This window comes from Megalobrama amblycephala, linkage group LG18, assembly GCF_018812025.1.
Source record: "Megalobrama amblycephala isolate DHTTF-2021 linkage group LG18, ASM1881202v1, whole genome shotgun sequence".
NCBI lineage: Eukaryota > Metazoa > Chordata > Actinopteri > Cypriniformes > Xenocyprididae > Megalobrama > Megalobrama amblycephala.
In genome coordinates this window covers 5,264,772-5,275,298 of record NC_063061.1, presented here as the reverse complement: position 1 = coordinate 5,275,298, position 10,527 = coordinate 5,264,772, and positions in this window count along the sequence as shown.

Below are 10,527 nucleotides of genomic sequence, written 5' to 3'. Positions count from 1 at the left end.
ATGCACTGTTGAAGTACTGATAATGTAACGCATTCAAAGCATAACATCTTATTTCCACCTCAAAAAAAGTGCATTTAATTTCAAAATGTACTGGTCTGTCTTAAACAGTTACTTATGCCTCGTTTCCACTGAGCGATACGGTTCGGTTCGGTACAGTTCGGTACGGTTCGGAGCGGTACACCTTGATCAGGCTTGCGTTTCCACCGCAAACAGTACCCTTACTTGATAGGCGTGGTGTAGCCGGAAAATAGTGATCGACGTCATTCTCGCGCGAAGAAGAAAACGATATAGTAAACAACAATGGAGGACATACTACAGCAGATCTTGTTCTTGCTTCTCGGCTTGAGGCTGTCTGTCACAAGAAGACGAGCTTTGCTTGCTGCACGCCAACATTCGGCGTTTCAGAATACCAAGATCGCAAAGTTCAGATGTCCATGCAGCAGCACTTACCAGCAAGCGGAGGAGAAAACCCGCATAATTTAAAAACTATTTTACTGTGTCATGAAATGTAGTTTTAAAAGTTTTTCAGGCGAGAATGTAGTTGTTTAAATCTCAAATCTGTGGTTAATTTATAAAGATAGCGCCTATTTGAAAATTTTATCTGACGTTGTCGGAGTTGTGAGATCCAGACGATCACCGGGCGCTCGGTGCTCATGTACCCAGCCGAGAGCAGCTGTACCTCGGCTAGTCCTTCTGACATTCGCCGCTGGCTCTGATGTCTCTGTAGTGGTTAAAAACAAGATATCATTCATCTTGTGTATAACGGGCAATCTTTGGTCTCATTAATTTATAATTTGTTCCCGGGCAAATCGTTTTGGCTGAGGGGAAAGTGAAGTTTTACTTTATATATTTATTTAACTTTACCGTTGTAGTGCGCTGTACGTTTGACTGAATTGTTTGCTTGTCTTTATTTCTTATTGTATAGCTTCTCATATTTTATTTATAATGGTTATTATTGATAATTAAAACTGACGTTTAACAAAAAGAGAAGGTTGTTTTGTCTTATTTCATTTTATTATAGGCTACATACAGTGAAGATAATCAGAGTACATATGCACATATTGCCTGAACCACACATTAATAGGTTTCATATTTTTTAAATAAAAACGAAAAGAGGCAGGGTTATGTTTTATATTTTGTTTTGTTATATAGCCTACATGAAGTGAAGATAATTAATGCACGCGTTGCCTGAACAACATTTGTGTGGCGCCTCTTGTGTTGTCATTCCCCATGTAGCACGCGCAAGTGACGATTCTCTGTCAAACAATCAACGTTCTGCAGAGTGTAGCTCCACCCTTTTGGTACGGTACTGTTGTGCTTGGTACCCCAACGAAAGGGTCCCAAAAAAGTGGTACGGTACGGTTCGGAATTAGGGTACCATTCACAACTTTTGACAATGGAAACGGCAAAAATTGTGTACCGTACCGTACCGTACCGAACCGTACCGCTCAGTGGAAACGAGCCATTATTGCATAGGTTAATGTAAACTAACAATGACCTCCTACAAATACCAAAAACATGTCTTTGTTTATGTGACACAATGATTATTCCAGATTTGATTCTACATGACTGATGCAAAATGCTTACGAAATAACAAATTGCTTTCTTATCGTTTTAAGAATGTCTACTAGCTAAAACAAAAATATCAGACATAGACCTATCCTGATTATCAAAGTCAGAGATTAGATTTAGATATAATTAAATCTGATTGTACAACCTTTGAATCACTTTCAGTTAAAAAAGTCAATTACTGTTGCTGATTTTGCTGTGATTTTTTAACAACAGTGGGCTACATTGTTCCGCACACTGGACAGGAAGCACCGCGCCTCGGACATCCCGCAGGCCGGTCTATCTCACCCCGGTCGCGTCAATCCTCATATCTGGGTTCTCAAGTTCAAGGGGCAGTGAATCAACTACCTTATAGGCAAAATTCACTTCAATAAAGAACTACGTGGCATCCGAGTTTCATGTATTTCAAAAAGCGCCAAAAATGGGTTGTTATTCTATTTTTAAAGATAGCTGTTACGAGTGATGGAATTCATTAATCATAATAACCAAAATAATCTGCGAGTTTTAACCGCAACCAAAAATGTATCCAAAATTTTTTAAGTTCAATTCTTTCCAAAAGGCCAAATATTGATTCAAAACATCTAACATAACATAACATCTAATGTTAGGTCGTATAACTTCACTTACCTAGAACAGCGGTTGTCCAACAGACGTCTTCACCCTTCAGTGGGAGAAATTTCAACCGACGCATCACGTGAACCTCATCCACCAACCAGAAAAGCTGGTGTTACCGTGGAGATCGCACCAAAATAAACAATAGTTGACCGCCCAGTTGTATAACTATAACTTTACATATATTTTTAAATAAACTGTTATGTAGGGGAAATATATATATATATATATATATATATATATATATATATATATATATATGTGTGTGTGTGTGTGTGTGTGTATATATATATATATATATATATATATATATATATGTGTGTGTGTGTGTGTGTGTGTGTGTGTATATATATATATATATATAATAACTATCTTGTTAGGAAAATATATTTTTTGTTATCATATTTTGTTTGTATCATTTTTAAATCTGGACATTTTTTTTCAAATGACTCATATATATAAGTCAATTAATATTATTAATTATTAAAATCATTACATCTGTTTCAGAGAGAAGAGAGAGGAGAGAGGAGAGAGGAGAGAGGGGGAGAGGGGGGGAGGGGGGGGGTAAATCTTGCCTTGAATAGCAGGCCTAAATACTTACAATTGTCCAGTACACAGAGTATGGCACATAATCGCTACACTGATCTGGGCCACACACCTCACATCCACAATCGGCCCAATTGTTGTCTGCCGTCATGCATGCAGTACACAGAGTATGGCCCATAATCGTTACACTGATCTGGGCCACACACCTCACATCCACAATCAGCCCAAATGTTGTCTGCCGTCATGCATGCACTGCCATCATTGCCACACATGGCCCACGGTTGGCTGACATGATGCATGCCAGTGCCGACAACACACCAGCAGTGCCATTATGAGGCCACATTTGGGCCAAGTCTGTTTGCTATGTGGGTATTTGTAAGCGACTTTACAGAAAAACAAGCCCAAAGTCGCTTATAATAAGCGGACTTGGCAACACTGCCTGCTGACAGCGCATGCGTCATGAAACACCGCTGGATGAACGGAAAGCGAAGAAGGACAAACATATTGGCGCTACATTTAAATGTCTTGCACTGTAGCATAATAAAATGATTCTGACAGTCCAGTTTTATTTCTGTAAATTGAATTAATCTTGAACTTGTTCATAGTTCATGTATTAAGCATGAATTTAGTTTATTATGCCTGAATTTATTCAGTTGAATTGTGCCTGCTACACAAATTAGCTTATGTCCTTGCTGATGTCCAAACTTGATGCCTAATATTACTGCCTTTTTATTTTTTAGCTTTATTATTATTGCAACATTTGATTCTGTTCCCTTCGTGTTCCCCTTTACACAAGCACAACTGGATGTAGGGGAACCCAAAAGGTTCAAAAAGTAAGTCTTTTTCCCCCAAAACTTGAAGGTGGTGGGTTAATGTTTTCTTTTTTTTTTCTTTTTTTTTTAGAAGCAAGATTTTCCCATCTGTCAATTCAATCTTTATTCCTTTTCCAATTTAAAATGTATTACTGATTTCAATGTCATGTTTATTAAGGCTTTGGTTAGTACAGATAAGCCTCTATTGCAGGCCTGTTTGAACCACAATGAGGTCACGGGTGATTTTAATGGTGATTTTATAAGAAAAATGATTTTAGAGACTGATTCTAGTAGGTGTAACAGTTTATCCAAAGTGAAAATTAAGGGGAAAATAAAACTCAAACTCCAAAAACAAAGGCTTCATAATTGAGTCATTTATTGCATAAAACACATTTGTATTCATCCTCTGTGAATGGATTGCCCACACATTTTAAGTGGAACCACCACCTGCAGTAATCACAGGCAATCTGTAAAAATAAGAGTAACAATAAACAGTTTTAAAGCAATGGTCCATTCATTATTACTTGATGTATGCTACAAACCATAAATGCTCTTACCCAAATAACCTTTTCAGAGTCAAATGTTTCTGCCTCTCCTCCAGTGTCTTTTAATGTTTCTGTCTCTTCATCAGAGTCTTTAAATGTTTCTGTCTCTCCACAAAAGGGGCACAGTTCACTTAGGTCATCTATGAGGTACAGTACACCACTAATGAAGGTGATGCACACCAAAAAGCACATCAATGGCATTCATGAGTTTAAAGCCATACCAGATTGTCGTTGCAGCATTAACGCAATCTCCATTCTGAGCCGTGTTATGTCTTGTGGCTCACTGGAGAAGTCAATTGTAGAATTTTGCAGAATGTGTTCTGCAAACTGAAGTAATAAGACAAATGAACTTTAAAGTATTGTACCATTTAAATGAACATTTAATATTTTTATATAATGCTATATCACACCTTCAAAGCAAACACGCCACATGACATGAAACGCCACTCTGAAGAGGGTGAGGTCATTGATTGATTTCATTAGTGCCCTTTGAAATTATACGTTAATTTTGTTAAGAATGTTATATTGCACCCTTGCATCTTGCATGTGAAAAATATTAAAGAAGGCAATAATGACAACATATAGTCTAAGTGCATTAAATGTATGTCTTTTATTTTGTATTTGTCTTGTATGTATTTCCGGGTATGTTGGTCACGCGCTGGTTGGTGCAGGTATTTACATAAGCGTTTCCTGTTTTTGAATGTAGGTGCGTAGAGAGGGGGTGAGCAGGTGGGAATGCTCACTTTCTGTTGACCGTTTTTTTTTTAACCATTCTCAACCTGTCTACAGTTTCAAGTATTTTCTTTTCATTGACTATATTTCATCAAAACAACAATAAATGTACTTGGTTTTAAATGCATGAGAAATAAACGCGTCACACAGTTTTGTCCTGGCTGCTTAGCCTCTCAGCGGCTATAGGTTGCCGCTACATGTTAGTCAACAGAAAAGCTGTTTGAAGATTATCTGGACGCAGTTTGGAAACGCGACGCACATACTAACGGCAGACGAGGTATGTCAGCGGTTTAAATAGTGGCTTTATGCATTGCTGCTGTTGTGGAAGACGCATTTTATTGCGATTATGATTGGATTGGCTTTGGATTGGACGCGGTCTGTGTTGCTCTTGGTTTCATTAATTGGCTCTTGTGTGCTGCCTCGCTACGTTCATTGATGGTTTGGCTCTGTGTGCGCTGAATACAGCGCTGTTTGAAGTTCGCGTGAGTTTGAGAATGAACTCTGAGGATATGGAGCATGCTGCTGATAGCGGCAAACGAGAGCATAGGCCCACGGCAAAAGCCCTGCTGGCAAAAATTGAATCCTTGCAAAAGGATCGCAAGAGTAAAGTGAATAAAGTGAAGAATATGATTGTGTCGATGAAAGAGTTGATGAAATGCGATGATAATGCATCTCAAGTGTGTTCAATGTTGAAAACTATGAAATTGCTGATGGACGATGCATCTGTACTACATAAAAGTGTACTGCCTCTACTACCTCTGGAGGAACAAACTAAACAAAATGAATGGTTTGATTCAATTTCTAAACACTGTAATGGCTTTGTGAAGGATGTTGAACAATGGATGACTGAAACTGGGAAATCAAATATCTGCATTGCTCCTTCTGATACCCATGAGCCTAGGCCTATGGAAGTAGATGCAACATCTCAAGGGATTCGTGCATCTGAGATTTCACCCTCTGTTGAAGTTGTGTCCACAACACACGATACTCGGCTTTCTAATGTACATCTACAAGCTGGAATGGATTCTGGATACGAAATTCAACCAATGGACAGTGTTTCAAATATAAGCAGTAAAAGATCTACTGGAGTGGCATCTCATTGATCACGGTCAAGTCGATCTTCCATTTCTTCCACTTGTCTTAAGGCTGAGGCAGAACTAGCTGCTTTATTGGCCTCTCAACAAATGCTACAAAAGAAACATGAATTAGAGGAACAAGAGGAACAGCTGAGGATAAGGAGGGAAAAACTGGACTTGGAAACCAAATTAGCAGAGTCAATGGCCAGAGTAAAGGTTTATCAAGATGTGCATTCAGAATCGCATGCATCTCTCAATAGAATTGTGTCTCAACCTCTTTATTCTGATGTGGAATCATTTGTCCCTTCAGCTAGTGTGCCGACGGCATCAGAGTTCTTGCCTGCATCTCGTACATCACATGTTGATAACACACAAAGGATTTCAAATTCAAATTCTCAATCCCAGTTGGTACAACAACCATCAATAAGATCTAAAACAAAACCTTCACAATCTACATTGCCTAACACATCTTCTTTGGATAGTCAGAATATTGGAAATGTTCATGGATCAAGTTTTCAAAATGATGTGAGCCACACAAGCATGCTTCAGTTCATTGGTAAGCAAAATGAAATAGCTACTTTATTGGTTAAACAGCATAACTTGTCTTCACTTCCACCCAGAGAAATTCCTTACTTTGATGGAGATCCATTTCGCTTTCATGAGTTCATGCGTTCATTTGAGGTGGTGGTGGAAAAGAAAGCAGACACCCCAGGGGATTGTCTTCATTTCTTGGAGCAATATACACGAGGACAGCCGAAAGAACTTGTTAGAAGTTGCCAGCACATGACCCCTTCACAAGGTTACCTAAGAGCTAAAGCTTTGCTTAAGGAGAATTTTGGCAATGAGGTAAAAATAGCTGCATCATATATGGAGAGGGCTCTTTCATGGAAAGTTATAAGATCTGAAGATGCTAAGGCCCTACAAGAGTATGGTCTTTTCCTAAGGAGTTGTTGTAACGCTATGCAAGACATTAACTATATGAATGAGCTGAATCTCACCACTAATATGCAAGTTATCCTCTCAAAGCTTCCTTATAAACTCAAAGACAAATGGAGAGTTGTTGCATATGAGTTAAAGGAGCGACGCCATAATCAGACCACCTTTGCTGATATTGTGGACTTTATTGAGAGACAAGTAAAAATTCTTTCTGATCCTGTGTTTGGTAATATTCAGGATGTAACATCTACTGGAGGTAAGAAGATGAACATAAGAACCATTCAGCCAAAAGCTAGAAGCAGTTTTGCTACCACTATCACTGCTATGCCTGAACTAAAAGAACACAGTAAGATAACGAATAACAGAATATGTCTCTTCTGTGGTGGTGAACACTCATTGGATGTTTGTAATAAGCTTACCAGAAGAAGTCATAGTGAAAAGATGAACTTCTTGAAGACAAGAGGAATTTGCTTTGACTGCTTGCATACAGGACACATTAGCAGGGACTGCAAAAAGAGAAGCATCTGTAACATATGTAGTCTCAAACACCCAAGTCGTCTTCACATTTATTCTTATGACAAGGAAGATACTTCTGGTAAGAAGAAAGCTGAATTTAAGTCAGCTGTAGGCAGTGCTATGGTCTCTCTTCAAACCAGTGGTCTTACTGGGGCTGGCAAAGACAACTGTGCATTATCTATCGTTCCAGTGTGTGTTAAGTCAAAAAAGGGAAACCGTGTGGTGATGACATATGCTTTTCTTGATTCTGGAAGCTCTGCTTCTTTCTGTACGGAAAGTCTGATGAACAAGCTCAACCTCCCTGGAAAGAGAGTTAACATTCTTCTCAGAACTATGAGTCAAGATAAATCAGTTGGTAGTTATGTTCTGAAAGACTTGGAGGTTTCTGGGTTGAATCAAGAAGTTTATTGTGCATTGCCTGAAGTGTACACACAGGAGACCATGCCTGTGACCACAGCAAACATTGCCTCACAGAAAGACCTTGAATGTTGGCCTCATTTGAGTAATATTTGCTTACCTACAATTAATGCTGGAATTGAGCTTTTGATTGGAGCTAATGTTCCAGAAGCTTTAGAGCCTTGGGAGATCATACGTAGTCAGGATAACGGCCCATATGCTGTAAGGACCATGTTCGGATGGACTGTTAACGGACCACTTAAAGGAGTGACTATAAATGGACATGATTCTGCTGACCCATCTCCTATGACTGTGAACAGAATTGCAGTAATGAAGTTGGAGGAGTTGTGGAAGCAGCAATTTAAGGCTGATTTTCCCGAGAATGTTCATGAAGAACAGACAGGAATGTCAAAGGAGGATCAGCAGTTTATGGATTATATGTCCCATTCAGCAAAATTGATTAATGGTCATTATTACATCGGTCTACCATTCAGAGATGCTGAAGTGGTCATGCCTAGGAACAGGAGAATTGCAGAACAACGTGCTTTAACTCTTCAAAGGAAGTTTAAAGTGAATTCTTCCTTTCATGCAGAGTATACCACCTTTATGGAGGACGTCATTCATAAGGGTTATGCAGAAAGAGTGCCTGTGGCTGAACTGGAGAGATGTGATGGACGTCTCTGGTTTATACCCCATCATGGTGTATATCACCCCAAAAAGCACAAGATCAGGGTGGTGTTTGATTGTGGAGCTTCTTATCAGGGTATATCACTGAATGGTAAGCTTCTGCAAGGCCCTGATTTAACCAGTTCATTAGTGAGCGTGCTCGTCCGATTCGGACTGGAATCTGTCGCACTGATGGCCGACATCGAATCCATGTTCCATCAGGTCCGAGTTCACCCAGAAGATTGTGATTTCTTGAGATTTCTGTGGTGGCCAGAAGGTAACGTAAATGGCAATCTAGAGGAATATAGAATGTTGGTGCATTTATTTGGAGCTACATCATCACCAAGTTGCTCAAGTTTTGCGTTGAGGAAATGTGCAATGGATCAAAAGGATCTGTTTGACTCCAAGACACTTGCTGTTGTTTTCAATAATTTCTATGTGGATGATTGCCTTGTTTCTGTACCTTCTGAATCAGACGCTGTGCGGCTGTATAAGGATCTCACTAATATGTGTGCTAATGGAGGATTTCATTTAACAAAATGGATGAGTAACAGCCGTGCTGTATTGGGTGCTATACCTGAAAAGGACAGAGAGAAGAAGGTAAAGGATTTGGACTTGGATAGTGATACTTTGCCTCTTGAAAGAGCATTGGGAGTGCAATGGTGTGCTGAATCGGATGCCTTTCATTTCAAGGTGATAGTCAAGGATAGACCTCTTACCAGGAGAGGCATTCTCTCAGTGGTAAGCTCTATTTATGATCCTCTTGGGTTCTTGTCACCTGTGATTCTGTCTGCCAAGAGGATACTGCAGGATCTATGTAGAGAGGGAATAGGATGGGACAACGTCATTCCTCCGGTGTATGTTCAGCGTTGAATGAACTGGCTGGATGATTTGCATCGCTTGGATAGTTTTAAGATCAGAAGATGTTTGAAGCCTGGTGGGTTTGGAGTGGTAAAATCTGCTCAAATGCATCATTTTTCAGATGCAAGCGAGCAAGGATATGGTGTGGTATCCTATCTGTCGCTTCATAATAACCAAAAACTGTCACATTCTACTCTTCTGGTAAGCATGGCAAGAGTTACACCATTGAAATCCATTACTATCCCTCGCTTGGAACTTACAGCTGCTACGCTTGCTAGTCGAATCGACAGGATATGGATGAAAGAACTCAAGATGCCCTTTCAGGATTCCATTTTTTGGACTGACAGCACTTCAGTACTCAAATACCTTCGAAATAAGACCTCAAGATTTAAGTGCTTTGTGGCTAACAGAGTGTCTGAAATTCTGAAGGCTTCTGATGTATCACAGTGGAGGTACGTGAATTCCTCAAGCAATCCAGCAGATCTGGCATCTAGAGGAGTGAAAGTAGATTCATTCTTGAAGAATGAGATGTGGATTTCTGGTCCCACATTTCTAGTTCGACCACAAGAAGAATGGCCAGTGGATCCCACCAACAGGGATGGAGTCTTGTCTCACAATCCTGAGATCAAAAGGAATGCTATGGTAAACATGGTAGAAGTCAAAGAGGAATCCGATTCAGTATCACGTCTCTTCAATTACTTCTCTTCTTGGATTCGATTAAAGAAATCTGTAGCATGGATCCTTCGTCTAAAAGGAATCTTGATGGATATTAGCAAGGAAAGGAAACGACTACAGATTGATCTTGTTTGCCCTGGTTTAGATCCAAATCAACAAAGAATGACTATTAATAAAGAAATGCAGAAGTTCAAATCTGCTGTGTGTAAAGACTTGCTTTCTTTGGAAGAATTGGACAAGGCTGAAATGGAAATCGTCCGACTTTCTCAAAGAAAAAGATTTTCTGAGGAATTGTCAAGTCTAAGAAAGAATGGAGTAGTCAAGCGAAATAGTCCTCTCTATAGTCTTAATCCAATTCTGCAGTCTGATATCATCAGGGTTGGTGGACGTCTTGATAAAGCATTGATTCCTGAAGACTCTAAACACCCAGTCATATTGGCTAAAGACTTACACATCTCTAACTTGATTCTGCGACAAATTCATGAAGAAATAGGACATGGTGGACGGAACTTCATGTTAGCAACACTTCGACAGCGATATTGGATCCCTGGAGCGAGTGCAGCTATAAGAAGTATTATATCAAAA